The following is a 16,459-nucleotide window of genomic DNA, read 5'->3' as shown; positions in this document are numbered from 1 at the left end:
ATTTCTCAACCAAGTGAACAATATGTAACACCTAATTACTTCATAAATGAAGACCCTCTCATGGATGAAAGACAAATTCCAAATCCAAGACCTTCAAGAAACCCAAAATGGTTACTTGAAATTGATGAGAACATTATTGTGAATCTTGAAGGCAAGAGGTCAACAAGAACTATTCATTTGTGGGCTACACAACTTTTCAACCAAAATTATAGCAATAAGACATTGAACAAGAAATGCCAACTTTTTGTTCAATTGCTAAAGATGATAAAGATGAGACCATTGCTAAAAAAATTGAAGATTTGTATGAACAAGAAGATGGAGAGAAATTCTGTTATTTCCAAAAATCTATTTGATGCTCTCTATTCTATTGGAAAGAATACCAAGGAAAGAGATAAGAGAGCCACTCAAAGAGTGATTACAACCTCCTTAGTAAGCCATAAATTGAGGAAGGTTCATAAAATGAGACAAACTTGTGTTGATTTGAACATAAACCATAAAACTTTGGATAGAGCACTTGCACGAAGACAAAGACTTGATGATCCACTTCAACATGATACATGGGCTTTTGGTGGGAGGCTTCCACATGTTGATAGAAAGTTGACTAACAATGTGAAGGAGGAGATTCTACAATTTTGGCACTCTAATTCTAGAGTGTCACCCAACGTAAAGGATGTTTTGAAATTAAGAATCGGCATCCAAGACCACACCCCAAACATTTCTTGAAATCAAGCCAAACAATGTTGTACAATTTTTTTTGTGAAGTACATCCAACTTTGCAAATATCACTAAGGGCCTTTGAATCTTTGAATTCATTTTATTGTGTACCTCTTAAGATTTTTAATACTTGTTGTTGCAAGTACCATGTGGAGTTTTCAATGTACCATGAACTTTTATGCCATATTCATTCTACGATGCATACTAATGAGATGTTGCAGGATGGTGGTGCAATGTTATTTCTGAGATCATCAAGAGACTTGCAAGATCTATTTTTATGCCCTAGAGATGATGGTTGCTATTTATATAGAAATGATTGTTTGAATGAGAAGTGCTCACAATGTGGTGAGTTGTCAAAGTTTGTTTCATGAGGGCAGCAAACATGAGTTTGGAAAGAATTATGTTGAGAAAAAAATATATGAGATGGTGAAATATACTTTGAAGAGTGGAGGTGAAGGTTCTAAATATGAATTAGTCTCAAGAGAAGTGAGTGTTTCTGATTTTATTTTGGATTTTAAGGAAAATATGTTCTACAAGTATGCAAGGCACACCCATAGGTCTCAGTGGTTGGATCAACAATTCAGGATTAGTAAGAAATCTTTCCTGATTGGCACTATTGTATCAGTGGTTGATTTTGTAGAGAACTATACATTGCAACCACATAATGAGGTACAGTCTCAGTACTACAATTCAATCCAGATTGCTATTTTTGTTCACATTATATATAGACATTCTCCTGATAGTACAAAAGAGGATAGGAAGATAATCAGGGATTATCATTTTTATATGAGTGATGATAGATCACACTCCTCCAAGTATGTGAAACATTCTTTCAAGATTTTTTTGAGTTCTTGCATGAGAAAGATATTGCAATTGATTGACATATCATATGGTCAGATAACTATACGGGTCAATTCAAGAATGCCCGTATGTTTTATTGGTTGAGTAGAATGCATGTAGAGAGGCATATACCTCATATTTGGTGTTTTTTTAAGGTAGGGCATGGGAAGGGGAAGCATAAAGGAGTAGGTGCATGTTTGAAGAGAGCTCTAGTTAAGGAGAAATTGAGGATTTTAGGTGCAAATTTTCTGATGCACATTCTATTGTTGATTGGTATAGTTCAGCATTATCACATGGAGGTACTCTTGATTCAGTAGTGATCAAATTATTTTGGTTGGTTGAGGAGGGCACAGTGGAAGACAGATTGGATTGCAAAACAATTAAAGATTCTTCAAAGATGCATTCATTTCTCAGATCAAATGCAATTACATGGACCATTTGGACACAAGCATTGGCTTGTTTTTGTCAGAGCTATGTTCGGTGTGATTAGGATTAGTGCAAGTCAAGTGAGTGGGTTGATATGTGGGTTCCACAATATCTAACTCCTTTATCTCAAACAATATCCTTGTCAAATGATGACATGAAAAGTTCACTTCAGTATGATCATCTATCAGATCTTGTACAACTAGGACATGTTTTTGCAATTGTTGCACTGCAAGGGAATGAAGAGAGATTAGACTAAAATTGTAGGGCTTGAAAAAAAAGATAGTCTTTTGTAGGGACCCCTCTCAAGGTCTCGTAGGTTCAAATAGATTGTTCGCAGGTGCCATGGATTTAGAGTTAGGGCCTGTCAAAGTTTGACATTTTTTAGCACTTAGGGTGCTCAAGGGACGATGCCAGTAGGGTATGACCCCAAGCGTTCGACCGAGTCAGGGGGAAATAAGAGCATGCATAGGGTAAGAATGTCTAACTGGACATGTTGGAACTGATGACTCATGATCACGACGAGCAGAATGAGAAATTGGTCACGCGACAACATTTGATTGAATGAGACTGATGATTTTTTTGCCAACTGAGAAAATGATTCACTAATAAAACCGTAGGGAATCTTAAAAAAATGAGATAGGTTTTGTAGGGACCCCTCTCATGGCCCTGTAGGTTCAAACAAATCATTCGCAGGTACCATGGATTTTGAGTTAGGGCCCGTCAAAGTTTGACATGTTTTAGCACATAGGGTGCTCAAGGGACGATGCCGATAGGGTATGCCCCTGAGTGTTCGACCAAGTGAGGGGGGGCAGTAGGAGAAAGCATAGGGTAAGAATGCCTAATTGGACATGTTAGAATCAATGGTTTGTGATAACAACGAGCAAAATGAGAAATTGGCCATGCGACAACATTTGATTGAATGAGACTGATGATTTTTTCACCAACTAAAAAATGCTGCCTTAATAAAATTGTAGGGAATATTGAAAATTTGAGAAAGGATTTTGTAGGGACCCCTCTCATGGCCCTGTAGGTTCAAACGGATCATTCACAGATGCCATGGATTTTGAGTTAGGGCTCATCAAAGTTTGACATTTTTTAGCACTTAGGGTGCTCAATGACTTCGGTAGGGTATGACCCAGAGCATTCGACTGAGTGGGGGGGAAAAATAGGACCATGCATAGGGTAAGAATGCCTAGCTGGACATGTCAGAATTGATGATTCATGATCACGATGAGCAGAATGAGAAATTGGCCACACAACAACATTTGATTGAATGAGACTACAATTTATTTGCCAACTGAAAAAATGCTGCCCTAATAAAACCGTAGGGAATATTGAAAAATCAAGATAGGATTTTGTAGGGACCCCTCTGATGGCCCCTTAGGTTCAAATGGATTTTTCATAGGTTCCACAGATTCTGAGTTAGTGCTCGTCAAAGTTTGACATTTTTTAGCACTTAGGGTACTCAAGGGATGACTTCGGTAGGGTATGATCCTAAGTGTTCGACCGAGTGAGGGTGGCAAAATAGGAGCATGCATAGGGTAAGAATCCCTAACTAGACATGTCAGAACCAAGGGTTCATGATCACGACGAGCAGAACGAGAAATTGGTCAGGCGACAACATTTGATTGAATAAGACTGACGATTTTTTTGCTAATTAAAAAAATGTTGCCCTAATAAAACCATAGGGAATATTGAAAAACCAAGATTATCTTTTGTAGGGACCCCTCTCGTGGCCCTGTAGGTTCAAACAAATTTTTTGTAGGTGCCACAGATAGTGAGTTAGGGCTCATCAAAGTTTGACATTTTTTAGCAATTAGCTCAAGGGACGACACCAATAAGGTATGACCCCGAGTGTTTGACTGAATGGGGCGGGGGGAAAAATAGGAGCATGCATAGGGTAATAATTCCTAACTGGACATTTCAGAACCAATGGTTCATGATCACAGTGAGCAAAATGAGATCATGACAAGCAGAACGAGATCACGACAAGAGAACAATCTTGAGCAATTTTGCCAATATGAGTAACCTATAACTAGACATAACAAATATTGGTCTAGATGACCTTATTACATAAAAGATTATATTTCACCTTATTTACATTGAGAATCCATCAAAACACTTGTCTTCCAAATTTGACCTCGTGGAGGCGTGATGAGCAAGGATGTCATTAGATTCGGTGAAGTTGCCAAAGGCAACCAAATTTATCACTTATGATTTAGATGAAATGAATTATATATAATCTGAAGATTATACAAACAACACTTATGATGAAATGAAATGAATTGTATTGTTCATTAAATAACCATTATTAACCATTGTTAACTATTGGATTGAAGATTAAAGTTTAAAATGATAACACCATGCACACATGAGCAACAATTTATATGATCAAATATCAACTTTTGTATATATGAAAATGTCAAATGATTACAAGTGTATGTCCATACACAAATATGGCATAAACTCCAACTCAAACAAAATGTGTGTCTATATACGTGAATGTATGTTCATATACAAAATATACATGCCAACTAGACATGTAAGCATCCCAAAACTACCTATAACATCCTAAGCTACTGATGGATCATAAAAATCAATCCTCTTCGCCTCACTACTCGGCTCTGAAGGATCCTGCAAAAGAAAAAATAAACCGCAATTAAGATTAGTTATATTATATAACTCATATTTGAAAAGTTAAAATAAAATGAACTATAATTGAACTATTCTTTTTTACCTCATCTCCACATTTTCTCTTCAATTTTGGAGGACTCTTGATGTATGTCTTCGATAGAGGAGGTATGTTTTCAATATTTTCATACACAACCTACATATGTTCACAAACATGACATTGATACAAGTTAGCATATAATTGTCATTGATAACAACAAATTATATCTACTAAACACAAAATAAAATAAACACATGTACCCAAGGCATCTCTTCTTCTTCTTCTTCTTCATCTTCAGGTATAGTGGGTGTTGTCAACAATGATGTGAAGCCAATAATTTTTTGTACATATACTCAACAAGTATGTGAAACTATCAATCTATGTATAGATGTGTATAATCATTATAAGTTATTTAAACTATTCACTCACTCATATTTGCATTCAATTACCTTTCCCTTGTCTCTAGTTGCACTACTAGATCCCGAATCACATAGCCCCGCACTCACGCTACTTGTACCCTACAAGAGTAAAATAAGATATACATGCAAGTTACTACATAATCTAATTAATACCAATATAAATGATGAGCATGTATGTATAATAAAATACAAATAACTAGGTGCAATAATATATGTACCGTAAAGCTATCAAGGCCAAATGAAATGGTCATCAAGGTGCCCTCCTAGATCTATGTCAACTCTTCCTCTATCATCAACTATTAAATAGACCATGTAAATAAAAATTAGTACTTAATATTATCTAAATTATAGATATTGATTTAAAATATAGAATGAACTGTTACATCATCAATGTATGATGAAGGTGCCTCCTCGCCTCTAGCATGCAAGGACTCTCTAGGGTATCCTCCAGTCCCTGTCATAACATTTGGTGCATCATGCATCTCATGCACCTCATAATCTATAGTGTGTGCAGGAGGATCGATAGGTTGTCCAACTAGACCCAAGCATAGGTGCCCACACATGACACAACTATGGGGCACACAAATGTGTGGAGCCGAGGAGGACATGTTAGTGCCACCGGATACACCCCTACCATCAAAAGAAGGCTAAGCTACTGCCCCAACCTGAGAAACCAAAAGACTATTCAAAGAGTGAACAATTGATATGGTCCCTGACTCCGCCTCATGGATGATATCTGGATGTTGCAATGGAGGCAAGGGATCAACATGAGGAGGGGGGACATATGGACCTTGGACTACTCTGACTGCCCCAGGTCTATTTTGGGGCATACCTAAACCCACACCCTGGAAAGGTTGGATGTCAAATTAGTTCACATGTTTTCCTAAAACAAACTCAGCATACAATTTTTTGATGAAGTAGAAGGGGACATCAAGACTATTGTTAGGTGGTTTATTGAAAACCATCCACCAACAATCCCAAAAGATTTTCACAATATCATCATTTGTGCACCATTTAATTGAAAGTTTTTTTTTTTTCGGGTCTACAGGTTGACCAATGCGGGGATTCACAAACAATTCGGCGATAGCGGCTTTGGATATCTCGAGATCCTTGATCTCCTTATAGGACAAGCCATCTGCATATTGTTCCCTCAGAGAATCTCACCACAAAAGAGTAGTATTGCGGTCCTCAGTGACGATTTATATACTCTTTATGATGGACATGAGGGGATCAAACATTGGGTTCAAGCGAGGGATCCTATGATAGACATTTGCAATCCCCCTCAATTGTTTCAATTTTTATGCAATTAAATCCTGAATTGAGGGGGGATTTGGCAAAGGAGGGTTTGGTTGTTGCAGTTGCAGTTTATCAATGTTTTCACTGTTATACACCATTTTAAACCTAATTAAATGTAAACAATTGAATTTATTTAACAAATTTGAACAATTTTATATTTGATTTAAAAAAACCTAGCTTTCATGAAAAAACATATTTTGAATGAAAAACAAATAAACATTAAAAAAAATACAAAAATTTGAATGAAAATGATGAAAAACAATAAAAATACTACATTTTATTGGATTTTTTTGCAAATTTGGGTCACAAAATCGGATATCGGGTCCAATTGGATATCGGATTTGCTAGAATTCGCACAACCCCTGGGTAAAAAATAACCCACAGGCTATCATAGTCCTCTTTTATTGTCTCAAAGAAATCAGATATCCGATTTTTATAGTTAAATTATTTTAAAATAAAAATATATTATATAATATAATAATATATTATATATAATATAACAATATATTATATAATATAATATTTTTTTAAATAAGTAAATAGCTACAGAGGGGCAGCACCCTTGTATTAATCAAAATAGGAGAATACAAGGCCTAGTTTAGTGAGAGCGGTAGGGGGAAAGAACCAGGAAGAAAACCCCTTACCCTAGCTCTATTCCACATACAAGAAGAAACCAGCAATGGAGGGTGGACAAGTAAAAAACACTAGTTGAAAAATGCTAGAAGTATATAATAGAACCAGCCAGAGGCCTTCAAACAGCAACAATAAACAAAAAATAGAGAATCATGCTAAAGGTGACACAACCAGAGTCATTGGGAGTCTTCAGAGGCATCGTCCACAGGAGCACGAGCCACATCTAGGATTATTGGGCATTCAGTGCCACAGGTCGAGTGAGCCACCGATTCAACCTTCTCCCTAGGGAGTGAGTAGTCATTTGGGAGCCACTCCTCACCAAGCCCAAAACCCTAGACATTGCCATCAACCAAATCTCCATTTTCTAGAATGCCAAAAACCTTCTACACCTGCTAGCCCTTCATCTTGAAGATATTTTTCCCTCCATTCTGACGTGAAGCCATTTTGAATGTCTGCCTCCTTAAACAAAAATTCAATATTCCTAATGATGGAAGGCCAGGTTTCTTGAAGAGCATCATAGTCCAGAGAGTTCACAATCACAAACTTTATCACCTCCACCCCATTGCCCAAGGACATATAGTAATTTTGGAGAAGTGGTATTCTCAAGTTGCCATCAATGTTGTCCAATGCGGCATCAATTTCCCCCAGTAGGCGGTGTTTAAACACCATTTGAGTTAAAAGCTTCACTCTCTTCTTGCTAGTCCCCATGTATATCACCATTGCAAGGAAAAAGGTTGAGATATCGGCATTGGTTCTATACTTTGATAAGCCATAAGGAATTCCTTCCCCAGTATCATTTTAAGGCTGTGAAGTATAAGAGGATGTCAAGAGAAGAGGACCTCCTACAAACGTTTGTCAGTGATTTTGCCCAGGAAGGCCATTTGTCGACAAGTAGCTTCAAGGAGAATTGGGGATTCCATTACAAGTCACCGAGCAAATAATGCAATTATTTGATGGGGAAATGAGGGCAATCATTTGTTAAGTAGCAAGACATCAAACCAGGGGATACGAGCACCTGGCAAATAGTTAATGCCTATTGAATACACACATGTGTGAAGTGATAGTGTCCAATCATCTTCTGAGACAAAGTTCGTCAACTTAATGTCGACCGTCTTTATCCATCAAGTAATTATATCCATATCTTGACAGGATCTAGTCATAACTGGATATCAATTAAAGGTACACACATGTCCAACTGCCATGGGGTGCATATCGGCACAAATCAATATTAACGGCAAAGATCCACGTCTCAGTGGCAAGAAGAATCCTTATCTGGTGAGCCAAATCAAGCGATCAATCAAACCACCAGGAACCACGACCATTAGGTTAAGTAAAAAATAAATAGGCCCAATCGGGGAGGCAATACAACTAGTATGCACCACAACCGATAGGTCAATTAGAGAAACATATTAGTCGAAAGGAGAAATGGAGACCACAACCAGCAAGTAACTCAACCGGTAAGCACCACCACCGGTAAGATAATTGGGAATCCATATTAACCGGTGGAGGCAATACAACCAGTTAGCATCATCACTAGTAGGTCAATCAGAGAAACATATTAGCCAGAAGGAGAAGCCAATTAGAAGAGACCACATCCGACAAACTCAACCGGAAGCACCACCACTAGCAAGATAATTGGACCATATCAACTGGTGGAAGCTCATCTAGAATGACAAACTAGTCAGAAAGACCTAATTAGAGTGCCTAGGGAGGGTCACCATCGATAATCGCCATTTTAGAGAGTCTGTCAGCCTCTCCATTGCCTTACCTATAAATATGGCTAATCCAAAATTCATCAAAGGTGGCTAGCAGCAACAAAACTAGTTGAATCCACTAGTTAAGGCACCAACTAGGGGTGTTGTTATAGCGGACAACATTAACCACATTTAGTGAGTCTCCCTCCAGATGAATTCTCTACACCCCAAGCTCCATCCCTAGCTGCAGTCCTCTTAAAGTCGCTCTGAATTTAGCTTCATTATTAGTAGCAACTCCAATCTTTTCAGAGATTTATTTTATACAAATACCATTGGAATTCCTCAATATACACCCAATACCACTTTGACCCGGGGTACAAACAGAAGCACCATCGATGTTTACCTTGAATCACCCAAGCTCAGGCACTTCCCATTTAACACCCAATCTTGGATTGACCTGATCCATGGGGATCCCTTGCCAAAAAGTGGTGGAATGAGCAAATTTGGAAATGCCAGCTTAATCTTCCAATCCCAGTCCGTATATATATTTTTCTTTAATGATTTGGATTGAGCAGCCTCATTCAGGAGCTTAGATAGATGGTTCTCAATTTTCCCACATAGAGTCATTAAGCTCATCTCTTTACCTTGGAAAATTCTATGATTCCTTTCTTTCCGAATTTCCCAAATCAGAAGAGATGGTAAAACATAAAGTAAATCAGCAAATATAGTCTTTCCTTCTAGTTTAGGCCATTGCAGAAACCACTCATCCAACCTTGATGGGAAGGGGCCAAAGATTCTTGGTTTTCCCATGAAATGCCACCAACAGTGACTGGAGAACTTGTGGTGGAGAAGTAGATGATCTGTAGTCTCTTCTTGCTCTTGACATAAAATAAATTTATTGGGTCCACTAATGCCCATTGAATGGAGCCTTTCTTTATTTAGAATCTTTCTTTGACAAGCCAACCAGGCAAATGAACCTGCTTTGGGTAGGAGATGTCAATGCCAAAAAAGATTAACGGGCCAATCTTTTTTGTCTATAGCTGCTTCTTTCAATTTGTAACCAAAACATACCTTGTATTTACCATCAGAGGAACCACACCACCTAATAATGTCCTTTTCAGGGGAAGGGAAAATAACCCTTTTGCTGCGAATGTTGGCAAACAAGTCTTTTTGGAGTTGATCCAAGTCCAAGGGATCCAAGGAGTTCCATTTCCATTTAGCAATACCATTTTCTTGAATAGGGTAGCCATAATCATAGATATGGTGACCCCAGAGGTGGAAAGTTTCTACCATAATAGGTTGCAGAGAAGGGTTGACACATAAGGTAGCTTCACCAGCCCAAGAATCAATCCAAAAGGAGGCATACCTTCCATTCTTGACATCCCATGTAACCTGATCACTTATGATTTCCCTGCTTTCAACAATAAAATTCTAGATGGCCAAACCTCTGGGGGGGTTGTTTATAGTGAGAATCCTTTTTGGCTCTAGGGAGTCCAAATATTTATGTTTTAGAATCCTTGCCCATTTTTGTTTACCACCACTGCAAATTTCCCAAACCAATTTAGCTCCCATAGCTAAATTCATAATCAAAATTTATTGAATGCTAGCACCCCCTGCCTTTTTTGGTTGACAGATCTTTTTCCAAGCTATTAGAGGAAATTTCCCTTTGTCATCCAAACCATTCCATAGGAAATTTATCATTATAGAGATCAATTCGTCTTCAATTGCCATTGGTAATCTCAGAAAAGCCATGAAACCACCGATAGAGCAAAGAGAATCAATTTTATCATAGTGAGTTTCCAAGCAGAAGATAACCACTTGCCTTTCCAATTTGCAAGCTTCAATTTACACTTATCAATAAGATGCTTCCAATAGCAAGTTCTGTTACTACAAATGAAGAGGGGGGTTCCAAGAAATTTCCCTAGGAAGTTTGCAACTCTGAGATTAAGAATCCTTGATAAGACTCCTTGCAAGTTAATCAGAGTGTTGACAAAAATCACTTCAAATTTGTTCCAATTGATTTTTTGCCCAGAAGCCATACAGTAATCATCAAGGCATGATTTTATTGTCCTTGCCTCTCTCCTACAGGCTGAGCCAAACAAAATGGTATCATCAGCAAACTGCAAGTGAGTCATTTTTTCAACCCCTGTTGCCACATTGACTCCAAGCCACTAAGCATCTTGTTGAAGAGCTCTTATTGATCAACCTAAGGCTTCAGCCATTATGATAAACAAAAAGGGTGACATTGGATCACCTTGTCATATTCCTCTTGATGTGGAAAAGAAGCCATGAGATGAGCCATTAACCAAAATAGAGAATTTGGGGGATGATAAACAACTCGTGACCCATGTGATCCATTCCTTGCAAAATGTCGTGCCCAAACTTTTGGGCAAAAATAGAACAACAAATTTTTTTTTGAACAACATAAACTCACAAAATAATCTACATTTAAAGTGGAATCAAATAAGTTTTCTTAACTAAGATGTAAGTAGAATTGTTTACTAACGTCGGATTAACTAACTTCTCTTAAAAAGGTGACATTAATAATGAGGACTAATTATTTCCTAAGAGGGTCCTCGCAATTTAATTAGTTAATTTAATTATCTTAAATAAATTGCCACTTATTAAAGTCGAGGGGTATTTAAATATCTCAATTGCATTTAAGACATCCCAGGCCAAAACAAGGATATGCTATCTTAAATTTAAAATTTGATTAATTGGGCGAATGTAAATTCATTATTTAAATTTAACCAATAAGGTTACAAATTTAATAATATTATTTTCCAAATAAATCTAAATTATACTATAGCCAATTTTAATCTCCCCCAAACCTTCAACTTTCGACTAATAAATCATTTGGCCAAAATTGGCCTTATAGGCTAAAAATTCATTTAGAATAATTAGTATTTCTCATTTACAAATTTTCCCCAAATTAAATTCCACTTGACGTCCATATTTAATTAAATGCCAAGAATTATCTAAGAAATATCCTTATTAAAATTCCTTGATAAAATTACGTCAATAATGCGATATGATAACTATATAAAATTTAATAAAATAAATTTAAATAGGTTTTCATCTTAACCGCAAATATGTTTAATTAATTGTATATATACCTATATGTAAAATATAGCATATATATAAATTATATACATATAAACAATTTGGGTGAACAATTTTTTTATTTATACCTATTTATACATGTATATCTCTTTAATAAAAAGAACCAACTATGACCATTAAATTTTATAATGCAACTTACAATTAATCCTAAATTTCAAGTTATAATTTAAAAACTTAATTCAAATTCCCTCCCATTATTTTTACATGCAAACCCTAACCCGAATATGGGCTAGGGTTGCATTTTTTATTTTACTTTGTTATTTAAATGCTAACCCTAAGGTTAGGGTTGCGTTTCTTTGCATCAAGTATTCTATTCTCCTTTTTTTAAAATTATTTTTATCCTAACCCGAAATGGGTTAGGGTTATATTTTATTTTAATTTTGAGAGTGTGTGTGTGTATTGTGTGTGGTGTGCAGGTTTGATGACCATGAGGCAGCGACCGAATTGAGGCAAGGCGGCGGCCGAAGGAAGGGGTGGAGGCCAAGGGAAGGTTGGGAGTTCGCAGTCGGGGGCTCCCTCGGATGCCACTGTGCGTACACATAGTGGCGGGTGGTGCCGTCCACTATGCATACACACAGTGGCAGGCGGTATCATCCACTATGCGTACACACAGTGGTGGGCGGTGCCGTCCACTGTGTGTACACACACTGGCAGCCGGTGTCGTCCACTATGTGTAAACACAATAGTTCGGCCCGTGATCCATCCATTGTGTTAACAATAGTGGTTCGGCCCTATGCCCCTTATTTATTTATTTTTGCTTTTTTTTTTTTATGGTATTTAAAACGTAAAAATATATATATATATATATATATATATGTATGTTTATATATGCATAAATAGATTCAAACTTATATCTTTGTTTATATATATATATATATATATATGTATATATATATATGTATGTATGTATGTATGTATGTATGCATGTATGTATGAACAGATTCAAACATATATCTTTGTTTATATTTATGTGCATTATATATATATATATATATATATATATATATCAAACTCTTAGGGTTAGGATTTTTTATTTTTTTTCCAAAGAATAAATTTAGACATTAACATGCAGGAATGTTTAGAAATGTACAAGCAGCCCTTAGATAGATATAGTTATATAATTTTTTTTGAAATGATTTATCTAATATGAATAGATTAACTTATATCCTCATTCCTAAAACTAAATCTGCAATATATATATATATATATATAAACAACAATACATTTTATGACAGCAATGATAGCAGCAAGCTTAAAAAACTTTAAATAGGTTTATTTATTGTTTCTGTTTTGTTTATAGATTAATTTTTTGCAATAAATAAACAGGAATAAAAATGGCAGTAATAAATATGATTGTAAGACCACTTTTAACTTCAATAAGATATCCATAGGAAAAGTAAATTTACATGGTTCTACTTTAGCTTCTTTTTTTTTGTTCTAAGTAAAATAAAATGACAATAAACAACAACATTTAAATATTTGCAGGAAAATACTTAAAACATTTTCATTTCTTTTTCTGCATCTTTTTTTTTATATAAATTGCAGAGATAAATAATAACAAATTTCAGTTCAAGACAAAATTAAATAAGAATAACAGCAGCATAATATTTTACAAAATTTAAATAAAAATGGTTTTCTTATATGAATGGTTTGAACACAAGTTGTCAACTTTTACAAATGGGTAAAATACCCAATTAGTCTCTCATTCCTAATGAATGAGGACTTAACTAAATAACACATTTCTTTCTTTAAAATTATTACAACCAATACATTCTTATTTCTTCCTTCAACTAAAAACAAATCTGCAACATCCTAGCTTTCTTTCCTCTTTCCAAGCAACTTGCATACAAAATATAAGGTTGTGACCATGGGGTGCTCACCTCCTAGCCTAGGCTTACTAGAAGCCAACCTTGCGCTTGGAGAACCAAGTCCTAGATGGGTTACACTCAAGCAAACACAAACAAGCAAGGGGACAAACACAACAAACACATTCCCATCCCAAGCTGAAACTTCATCATATAATGTGATGTTTTACTAGGGTGGAAGTGGACCAATTACCTTTGAGGAGGTCTGCTAGATAGTAACTCATAGCCAACCCATGGCATCCAATAACACAACAAAAATCTTCTTAACCCCCATAACCTTATGACCCCCAAAGGCAAACATGCCATTTTTCTCCCTTTATGACCCCCAAATGCATAAACAAAACTATGCAACAAGGGTCACATGGACAAACCCTTGAGATCACTCTCATGATGAGAGCCTCTCACTCTAAGGCTATCAAATTCCTTCCACCCCCAAGACCATTTTGCCCTCCCAAGGGTAAGATGGCCTTGGATACTCCCAAAACACAATAAAATGCATAATAAAAGAAAAGGAAAGAACCACATAAAAACCTTCACAAATACATTACAAAGAAAGATACAATATTTACATTCAACATCTCTACAAACAGATTTTAACATACAACTAAGATAATGCACCTACCTTGAATCTGCCAAGGGGTTTACTAGGGATAGCTTGGAGAAGAGCAACCCAATCCACAAAACTTTTCTGGAACCCTTAGCCCAAATTTCCTATTCTCAAACTAGTTTTTTTTTCCTCTAAAAATTGTCCAAAATCTCCAAAGATGGAGAGTGGGTGATTAACTCACTAAGTTTGAATCTCTAGCCTTAGAAGGCTTCTCTCACTCCTTCCAACCTCTTGGATAGTGTGAGGGACTCCCATTGGTTGGTCTTCCCTGGGTCTTACACTCTCCCGAACTAAGGCACCTCAAGAAGAGGAATGAAATGGGGAAAAGGAATTACACCTACCAAGAAGGTTATCTAACCAAGGATGACATTCCTAAAGATGAAATTCGACCATCTAGGAAAACCCACTTTTTTGGGTGGTTAAACAAGCCCTAGGGGAAAGACACATGGCAAAATTTGGCCTTCACCCATAGATACCCCATGAGGCCCAATAAAAATGCCCCAAAACTGACTCTGGGAGTTGATTTAACCCTTTGAAAGTCCACCTAAAGTTAACCTACGGGTCAACTCTGAGTTGACCCTCCTTATGGCTCACTATCCTAGATTTCTTGGAACCTTCAAGGATAATTAGGAGCTATAACAATTAAACAAAAATAAATCTCTCCAAAAAGTGACATGACAATTGCCAACACAACATACAACATATGTGTCAAGTGACACTACAAAAACAATTCCACATCACAATTATACACATGGCAATTGTCCCTTGAATGATTTAAACAAATTTAATGAATACAATTTACACACATGCAAACAATTATGTTTACGAATAAAATACGATACATACGGGGTGTTGTCTCTCAAAATAGACAACCCTTGGTTTTACGAACGTACATATGACTAGGCTTTATTCTCCATAATATTTCCACGGCCACATGGATAATTTCCTGCACATCTCAATTTAAACATTAGTACTTTCCAATAGCCTCATATAACATTAAACACATAATTAAGAATACAATTCAATCAGTCTGCATGGAATTGATATTATACAATACAGTTTACCACATATCAAGGCAATTCACATAAGCAATTCATCATAATCCTCATAATCTAATCCATTCATAAGATATGCAACCATATTTCTAGAATCATAATAAAGTCTTGCAAATCAAATAATGACATACAACATCTCAATGTTACCCTATTCTAGAATCATATAAAATTCTATATCCACAAAGCATAGAAATGAAGAATCAATATATCAATGTTATCAAACTACTGTGATCATATAAAGTCCTACATCCATAATGCAATAAAATAGAGCATCCATAATAGTTCCAACATGAAAATCACTAAAATGTTAGGATGGGTCGGGGTAGGGCCTCACACCCTCCCCCTCTAGGCATGAAAATCTTCCTGGAGTTCATCAAAAAGATGAGGGTACTGTGATCTCATACGTGTTGCATCCTCTCGTGAAGCTGTAACCTCATCATAGTAATCCCACTAGACCCTAACCTATTCCATCTCTTGACCTCGAAGGGCCAACATTCAACGAGCCAAAATGCGAATGGGCTCCAAAGCTAGCTGGTCATCTGACTCCTCCTGCAAGGCATCCCAATCTAAAATATGAGACTCATCATAGATATACTTCCTCAAAACTGATACATGAAACACATTGTGGATGCGTGATAGGCTAGGTGGCAAAGCTAGGTGATAAGTAACTGGTCATATCCTCTCAAGGATCTCAAAAGGTCCGACAAAGTGAGGTGTGAGCTTAGAACCCTTTCCATAATGGATTGGACTCTTATGTGGCCGCACTCTCAGAAAAACTTTGTCCCCAACCATGTAACTCCAGTCTATCCTCTTTGCATCTACATATTTCTTCTGCCTATCTTGTGCCTCTCTAAGGCATTGTCTAATCAAAATTACCTGCTGCTCCATATCCCAGACCATCTCAGGGCCTATGGTCACCCTATCCTCAATACGGTCCCAACTCAAAGGTGTCCTGCAAGGTCTGCCATACAAAGCCTAAAAAGGTGGCATCCCCAAAGAAGTGTGATGCCCATTATTATAGGCAAACTCTACTAAATGAAGGTACTCCTCCCATCTAGTCTGATGATCCATAATGAACATGCGGAGCATATCCTCTAACACCTGGTTAACCTACTC

Source organism: Cryptomeria japonica, chromosome 6 (genome assembly GCF_030272615.1).
Source record: "Cryptomeria japonica chromosome 6, Sugi_1.0, whole genome shotgun sequence".
In the NCBI taxonomy this organism is placed as follows: domain Eukaryota; kingdom Viridiplantae; phylum Streptophyta; class Pinopsida; order Cupressales; family Cupressaceae; genus Cryptomeria; species Cryptomeria japonica.
The sequence above is the reverse complement of the archived record's forward strand: the minus strand, read 5'-3'. Positions refer to the sequence as shown.